Genomic DNA, 8,633 nt, shown 5'->3' with positions numbered 1-8,633 from the left:
TGTATGTATATATATATATATATATACATACTGTATATGTGTGTGTGTGTGTGTCCGTGCGTGCGTGCATTTTTTAACCACAAATGCCCATCTTGTACCATCTCTTGAGATGTGCCACGTATTACGTCATCACGTTGGAAAAGACCATAGACTGTAAAAAATATGGACAAAGCGTCTGTGACGTCACCCATAGACTTTCTGAAGAACGGGTTTGAAGCCGTTTATGGGGGGTATGGGCGGCGCCATCTTGGAAAATCCTAACCCCGCCCACCTTCTGACGCAGCGCGCGTCACTCACTCGCTCTGCTACTTCGGTTCTCTTACGAGAGGTCTCTCGTACTGCGTAAGATATCTTACGCTAGGGGAAAATCCTTTTTCCGCGAGATATTGAAGCCAAAAATTATCCTTAATTTTGTAATAATGCAAAACGCGTTGCGGCAGCATACAGACATAAGCGAGGCAGCTCGCGCGCCTATTGGCTGTTCTGCGGCAACTGCAGCAGCCTATCGAGCAAGGCCTGGCGTGACGCCAGACCCATTGAGGGTGCTTCGCGCCCGCTGCGTCACGTCCCGCCGAAACGGGCGTGGTCTAGGCCTATAAATACCGCTCGCAGGCAGCTATTATCTGATTTTTCATCCTTCAAGCGAAGCACACGCATCGCTGGAGCTGGAGAGAAGCCGCGCCGTCTGAGAGAGAGCACCTTCAGTGGGACGAGTCACTGAAGTCGCTGGCTGCGCCGCCTTCCTTGCCTTCCTGCTGCGCTATCCGGCGTTATATCCTTTCTCTGCTACTGTGTTTATGTATGTGTGTGTGCTCGCCGCCGCGACACACACTCTCATTGCACTAAAAGAGCTGGGCCTCTTTTTGAAGACGCCCCTTTCCCCCCCCAACCCGCAAAAGCTCGCCGGTTCGCCCGCTTGCCTTGCCTGATTGGGGGATGATACCTGCTCTCCCTCTGTTCGAGCCTCCATTTTCTCATACATTTCTCATTCCCCTCTGAAGTTCGGGCGACTGGAAATGTCAGTATTGCAGTGAGCAAGCCTGTTGTAATACACGCATGCCTGCAAACAAACGCCAGCACGTTGACGCTCTCTGATAATACTCGCGCTAACTGAGTTACAATGTGTCTCCCCCTGTGGCCCAGTGGCAGACTCTCAGGTTTTTGCGCGCGAGAGACCCGTGTTCGATCCCGGGTCTACCGGCAGATAAAATTATGCCGTCAATGCTCGCTCTGTCAGTTCCCTGAAAAGGCGACTGCAGATGTGTATTTTGCAGCCAACGAGCGCGTTGTACAACCCGCCCGCCTGCACCCAGACACCATTTCTATGGTTTTCCGTGCGTCACTGGCGTAAGGAGAAAAGAGAGTGTTTCTGGTCCCGCTGCGGACGGACCGACCTCCATTTTCTCATACATTTCTCATTCCCCTCTGAAATTCAGGCGACTGGAAATGTCAATATTGCAGTGAACGAGCCTGTTGTAATGCACGCAGGCCTGCAATAAACGCCAGCATGTTGACGCTCTCTGTTTCTATGGCAACCTCTCGCTCGTTCAGTTCCAGTAAATGTGACTGTTCCAGTGTATTCTGCAGTAAACAAGTCGGCGACGCAGCACGCTTGCCTGCACACAAACGCCGCTTTTACGGCTACCCAGATAAATCCCATAAGAGTGAATTTTCTGGTGTCCCGGCCACGGCCGATGGTGTTTTATGTGTAGAAAGAATGCCCACTGCCCAGTGCCCATCTCTACACACAAGCACAGCCCGTCACACAGGGCTCGCGCACATAAATCGACTCAGATCGATTGCGCATCAAACGTGGTAAATGTGCCCACTGCCCAGTGCCCACAAACACTACGTTATGCATGTCTCACGTTTTCTGTAAAAACGAAACCAACGTGCATTCGCTTCACTCAAGCGAACAATGCTTTCGGTGTGATAAATGTGCCCGCTATCCCGCGCCCACATCCACGCACAGACATGACAGTTCCTACGGGACTCGCCCAGCCCTCCCCCTCTCGGTTGGACGCCACAGAGGAGTCGAGCGCGGGCAATCTGCCCGCTGTTATCAGTGCGCCCCTGCCTCAAATGTCACGAGCGCGACGATTTTTGAGATTCGCCTTCGAGGGCCAGGCATATCAGTACATAGTCCTGCCGTTCGGTTTATCCCTGGCACCCCGTACATTTACGAAGTGCATGGATGCGGCGCTCGCACCCCTCAGAATGAGGGGCGTGCGAGTACTGAACTATTTGGACGATTGGCTGATTCTAGCGCAATCTCGCTCAGTGCTCATAGAGCACACGACCATTTTACTCGATCACCTCGAGAATTTGGGTCTCAGAGTCAATTGGGCGAAGAGCTCTCTGTCCCCCAGTCAGACGATATCTTTCCTGGGCACAGAGCTGGACTCGCTGTCCATGATAGCGCGACTATCACCACAGTGCGCGGTAGACATTCAGCGTGCAGCGAACTCTTTCCGCTGCGGCGCATCTGTCCCGCTCAAGAAATTTCAGAAGATGCTGGGTCTCATGGCCTCAGCATCATCAGTGCTCCAGCTGGGCCTGCTCTGCATGCGCCCACTGCAGTTCTGGCTGAAAGCGCGAGTCCCACGCCGAGCGTGGACATCCGGTCTGCTTCGTCTCAAGGTCAATCAGAAGTGCGTCACAGCTCTGAAACCTTGGAAAGCGGACGACTGGTACCAATCAGGTGTAAGCCTGGGGACTTCCTCGAGGGTGAGGGTGGTGTCTACGGACGCATCCACCTCGGGATGGGGAGCGCTGCTCGAGGGCAGACCGTTCTTCGGCCAGTGGTCAGAACGGGAGAAGCTTCTGCACATAAACTGCCTCAATGTTGGCAGTAGACAACGCGCTGACGCGTTTTTGTCCCCAAATAAAAGGACGCCACGCCCTGGTCCGCTCGAACAACATGTCTGTGGTGTCCTACATAAATCGCCAGGGCGGCCTCAGGTCCAGGAACCTGCACAGGCTGGCAGAACGCCTCCTGGTATGGGCTCAGCGCAACCTGCGCTCGCTGAGAGCAGCGCACGTGCCAGGGCTCCTAAACATAGGACCAGACAGACTGTCCAGGAACAATGTTCCGGCAGGTGAATGGTCTCTGCACCCACAGAGAGTCCAACTGCTGTGGAAGAAATTCGGCAGAGCGGAAGTAGACCTGTTCGCGTCTCAAGAAAACGCTCACTGTCCGGAATTTTTCTCCAAGAGCAGGGACGCGCTGGCTCATGTATGGCCCCGCCGCCCACTCTATGCTTTTCCCCCCGTCTCTCTCCTGCCTCAGGTGATAGAACGGATCAGGGAAGAAGGATGCTCAGTACTGCTTGTAGCACCGTTCTGGGAAAACCAACCTTGGTTCCCAGTTGTGATGCAGCTAGCGAGCACTGCCCAGTGGCCAGTGCCAGTGAGGAGAGACCTCCTCTCTCAGGCCCACGGCTCGATCTGGCATCCTCACCCGGAATTGTGGTATTATGTTGAACTCCCTAAAGGAGTGTTAAACACGATCACGCAGACTAGGGCTCCGTCTACGAGACGTCTCTACTCCTCGAAATGGTCAGTGTTTTCGGGCTGGTGCACAGCCCGTGGCGTGTCACCCACAGACTGTGGAGTGACGGAGGTGCTTTTCCTTCCTACAAGAGCTGTTGGATAAGGGCAGGACCCCTTCCACGCTCAAAGTTTATGTGGCGGCTATAGCAGCGTTCTCGAGAACAACACTTGGTCAGTCAATAGGAAGGAACGATTTAGTCATCCGCTTCCTTAGAGGGGCTAAGAGACTGAATCCTCCCAGACCTCCCTCAGTCCCCGTATGGGACCTTTCTACGGTGCTGGAAGCCATGAAAGGTGGACCATTCGAGCCTTTACAGATGATTGATCTGAAACATCTGTCTTTCAAGACTGTGTTTCTGCTGGCTCTCGCTTCAGTGAAGCGCATAGGGGACTTACACGCGCTCTCTGTGAGCGCGACGTGCATGGAATTTGGGCCTAGCGACTCAAAGGTTATACTCAAACCTAAGCACGGTTATGTTCCAAAATCCCTCAACACACCGTTTAGGGCGCAGGTCATCTCCCTGTCAGCCCTACAGGTCCCTGATGAGGAAAGAGACGCGAGCCTCCTTTGCCCAGTCAGGGCATTACGAGCTTATGTGTCTCGCTCGTCTGTTTTCAGACAGACAGAGCAGCTCTTTGTTTCGTTCAGCGGGTGTTCTAAGGGACTAGCCGCGTCGAAACAGAGCCTATCCAGATGGATAGTTGATGCTATAGCGCTAGCATACGCCTCCAAGGGCATGCAGTGCCCGTTGGGTGTCAGAGCGCACTCCACGAGAGGCATGGCCTCTTCGTGGGCCTGGTCGAGTGGGATTGCCTTGCAAGATATTTGTACGGCGGCGGGCTGGGCCTCCCCGTCTACATTTATAAGGTTTTACAACCTAGAGGTTCCCGCCCTGCAGGCCAGGCTGCTGTCGGTCTAGTTAACCAGTATTATCTGACCTGATGCTATCAGCTCAGAATGCTGCGTCTACTGAGCACAGCTTGATGATCGACAGTGAAAAGCAGTAGCACAAAGATGTGCCTGGGCAAACTGTGTAAGACCCACATTTCCCCCATCAGTTCAGGCCGTACCCCGCCCTGTCTGTATGATGAAATTCGCGTCTAAGCGACGCTGCCATATGTGGAAGAGTGCGGCTTCGCCCCTCCCTCTTCCCGGACTCCCTGTGAGTTCCCTGGGTGATTGTGCACTATATGAACCCCGGGCTTTCGCCCTTGGGTCTTTGGTGTCAGATCTCAGCATGCACGGCGTTTTGCATTGGGTCCCCTAGCGTAAGATATCTTACGCAGTACGAGAGACCTCTCGTAAGAGAACGTACTCGGTTACTAACGTAACCTTGGTTCTCTCTAGAAGAGGGAACGAGTACTGCGTATCTTGCCGTGCATCCACACGCTCTGATTGCTTCGATGATGAAAAACCAGATAATAGCTGCCTGCGAGCGGTATTTATAGGCCTAGACTACGCCCGTTTCACGCCAGGCCTCGCTCGATAGGCTGCTGCAGTTGCCGCAGAACAGCCAATAGGCGCGCGAGCTGCCTCGCCTATGTCTGTATGCTGCCGCAAAATAATTTTTGGCTTCAATATCTCGCGGAAAAAGGATTTTCCCCTAGCGTAAGATATCTTACGCAGTACTCGTTCCCTCTTCTAGAGAGAACCGAGGTTACGTTAGTAACCGAGTACGTTATCTCTGTGTATATTTAGGCAACGAAATATGTTATAAAACACCATACTAACTCTTTTCGTTTTCATTTAAAGAAATCTTAAACATTATAGCCACACAAATGTGGTTCAGGCAACGCGTATTGATTATATTCACTGCACATAACGTTTGCCTATTTATAAAAAACAAACAAAATATAAAACACAAACCTGCCTCTTTTCGTTTTAAATATAATATAAAAATATTAAACATTTTAATATGGTCCAGGCAATATGTGCATTTGTACTAAACAACAGATGTTGCACTAAACAACATTACAGATCATATTCGTTGTATTAAAATTTAAAATGACAAAACTCAACCCAGTCTCTTTTTGTTAAATTTCAGTTTTATCAATATTAGCTATTATAAAAGTATAAGTAAAAGGGACAAGAAGCTATACAAATAAAGCAAACAATTCTGTCAAACATACAAAGTCAGCGCTCGATCTAGTCTAACCATACAAATAATGGTAAAGTTAAATAGCTTATAAACTTATGAAACTTCCCCTCAGCCAAACCGATTGGCCAGGGAACAAATTATAGATTTACAAGACCAAAAATCGCCTGTTAGATATACACAAGACAAATTATATCTCATGTTTAACCACTACAGAGACGTCAGAGTCAGCGGCAAACGCCAGAACGACTAGCCGAGGAAAGGCTGTTCCAGGCGGGTTGCATGAGCGCCGAGCGCCCGGTCATCGCTGGATCTCACAACTGTATTTTCATAAATCTTTATAAATAAACCACAGATTTGAGCTTTAAACAACTACATTCTCGCCTGAAAAACTCTTAAAACTACATTTCATGATACAGAAACAGTAGTATTATATGTCAACTGTATTAAAAAATGGTGCTTCTTATGTTGTCATTCTCCGTGGCTCTGCCTTGTCAGCTGTCAATCAAGCTGTCAATCAAAGTTAACCACGCCCTTATTGTCATACATTTTATATCTAAATACGATCTAAACTAACGAGTTAGAAAAAAATTCACAGCCCTCATGGTTGTCAGGCACTCGGAACCTATCGAAAAATACAATAAAAGTCCATGGGACCAACCTGTAAAAACATGAATTTATGCTGTGAAAACGGACATTTTAACATGGGGGCTATGGACATTTGCTCCCTTTTGGGACCTCGCCCTAGCGGATTTTCGATGTATTGCAGTTTTTCGCACTTCCGGGTAGGCTTCATTTTTCAGATCAGAATGTTGCCGCTTGGAAAAGACACACACAATTAAAAAAATAATAATAATAATAATAAATTCAAACAAAGATGTCAGATGATTTTGAAGTTGGAGGAGAAAATGAGAAGTAATTTTTCACCCTTCCCTACCTTTTTGAACCAGAGTACACAGACAAATAACTTAGATGACGTGACGATGCGATCGGTAAGAAAATTACAGATCGTTTCGCTAGATAAGACAATTATTTCTCGACTGGGATCGTGTAGAGACTTTTAAGTTGCATTGAGACGGACATCTGAACCTTCAAACCATTGGTTGCCATTGAAGTCCATTATATGAAGAAATATTTCCCTCAAAAACCTTAATTTCTAATCCTAATCCTTTAAACATTAACAAGTGTCTTTGTGGCTTGCCTGTAATAATACCGGGTAACTTTATTTCTTAAACAAAACAAAAAAATTAACTTGCATTAAGGTGCTTGGCAAGAGTCATTTTGGACCCTGATTACACCCGCTCACCCTTAGACCAATTGAAGAGATCAGACTCAGAATAAGTTTTCAACTATAAAGTCTTTTAATGATCATTACAGAGTGAAACGCAGTGAACAGACCGGTACAACAAAAACAAAACAGAAGTCTGGAACCAAGATTGTACATGTCAGTCGAAGCAGCTGGCATCTCAAGACATTCTGCTTCTCATACTGGTGTTACAGTTAAAGTGGACCCTTAACATTGGAGATACAAACACGGGAGAAATTCCTCATGTTTTCAGTTCCCACTGAATGACCAGCAGACATTTTAGATTTATAGACACAGCTCCAGATTGAAATAAAAAATTTAGTTAAAGAAAAATGTAAATGTACTCCCAATTCTAATTTTAAACACCATCCACACGCATCCCACTGCACATCCCAACAAACAATGCAAAAAAATATATAAAACAAAAATCAAGGCACAAATATGAATACTGCAAAAATGTAACACTCCACACATTACAGATCTGTAATGGTGAATAAATTATCTTTTAAAATTATCTATTGTTTCTTCTGGATATTTTCGAAAGACAGCTGAACAGGATGGGGCAGCAATGAGAGGGGTCGGTTTGGGGTGGAAAATGAGATGAGATGAATCTAAATTAGCAGACCAATGACTGCACTGAACAAATCTTCCTTAAAAGCTACAACTGATTAACCACCAGATCCAAACAAATCAGGGCAGTCAGTTTCCCATAAATAAAAAATAATAATACAAAAAAACACTTTATATGAGGGTATTATATGTAGTATTATATGTCAACTAGTGGGCATGACACCACCAAAAAGTTAAATAAAAAAAATATTCAAATCAACTTAACATTACCCACCTCACTTTAAGAATGTTGTGTAAATTTCAGAACCAATCTGTGTAACCAAATAAAAGCATTTTGCTGTGGCACAAAAGCTAATGATTAACACAATCTGTAACAGGCCTACCCGACCCCGTATTGCAGCATAAGACCACTTTTTCACTCTGTTAGCACACTAAAGTGTGGCCTACTGCCTGCAAAACAAGAAAACAGTGCTGAAGATGGAATGATACTCTTTATTTGAGCATTCTGGAAACTAGTACTTGTTAGCCACACTTCCCCTCTTCGAAAGCCCATAACTGGTCTAAATGCCTCTATTTCTACATTAAACAACACCTATTAATCTCATCAGCTGCCTCAACACAAACAGTAGGGCGTAAAACAACAGCTTAGCATCCCATATTTGACACCAACTTTGCCTAAACTTTGCTTATGTAAATTTGTTGGCCCTGTGCGGTGGAAAAGCGAGGCGAGGGTTTTTTCAGCCGTGTTCCACTTCATTCTCTAGCCTACAGCAATCCTCTTACACTAGACTGCATATGACACATACTCATACACAAACTCGCTTCATGCTTGCCAAAAAACACTAGCAGACCTTCAAAGTGACTGGCTCGAAATGTTTAGAATGAGATTAAGTCCTGGAGTTACATTTTACCACACAATGCTGAAAGAGGAAGAGAGTAAAAAGGGTGTGTTTAATGAGGAAAAGCAGACTTTGGCACCAGTAACCTCCATTTAAGTATATTATATTTAGTTCATTTCTGAAATGACAGAATTTTTGACAGAATTTTTCAATTCCTCGTCGGAGTTGGTCAAATGTTTTAATTATTTTATTTTTTTTAAACCTGTAAGC

General features: G+C 46.6%; 1 long non-coding RNA gene across 1 annotated transcript in view; it reads left to right on the top strand.

Annotated features, from left to right (window-relative positions):
* The window catches only part of LOC309481864, a 107,174-nt gene that overhangs the window by 173 nt on the left and 98,368 nt on the right, over nucleotides 1–8,633 (top strand). The window lies entirely within an intron of this gene.

The sequence above is a fragment of the Leuciscus leuciscus genome (assembly GCF_965113295.1).
Source record: "Leuciscus leuciscus genome assembly, chromosome: 19".
NCBI lineage: Eukaryota > Metazoa > Chordata > Actinopteri > Cypriniformes > Leuciscidae > Leuciscus > Leuciscus leuciscus.
This window is presented reverse-complemented; position numbering and strand designations above follow the sequence as displayed.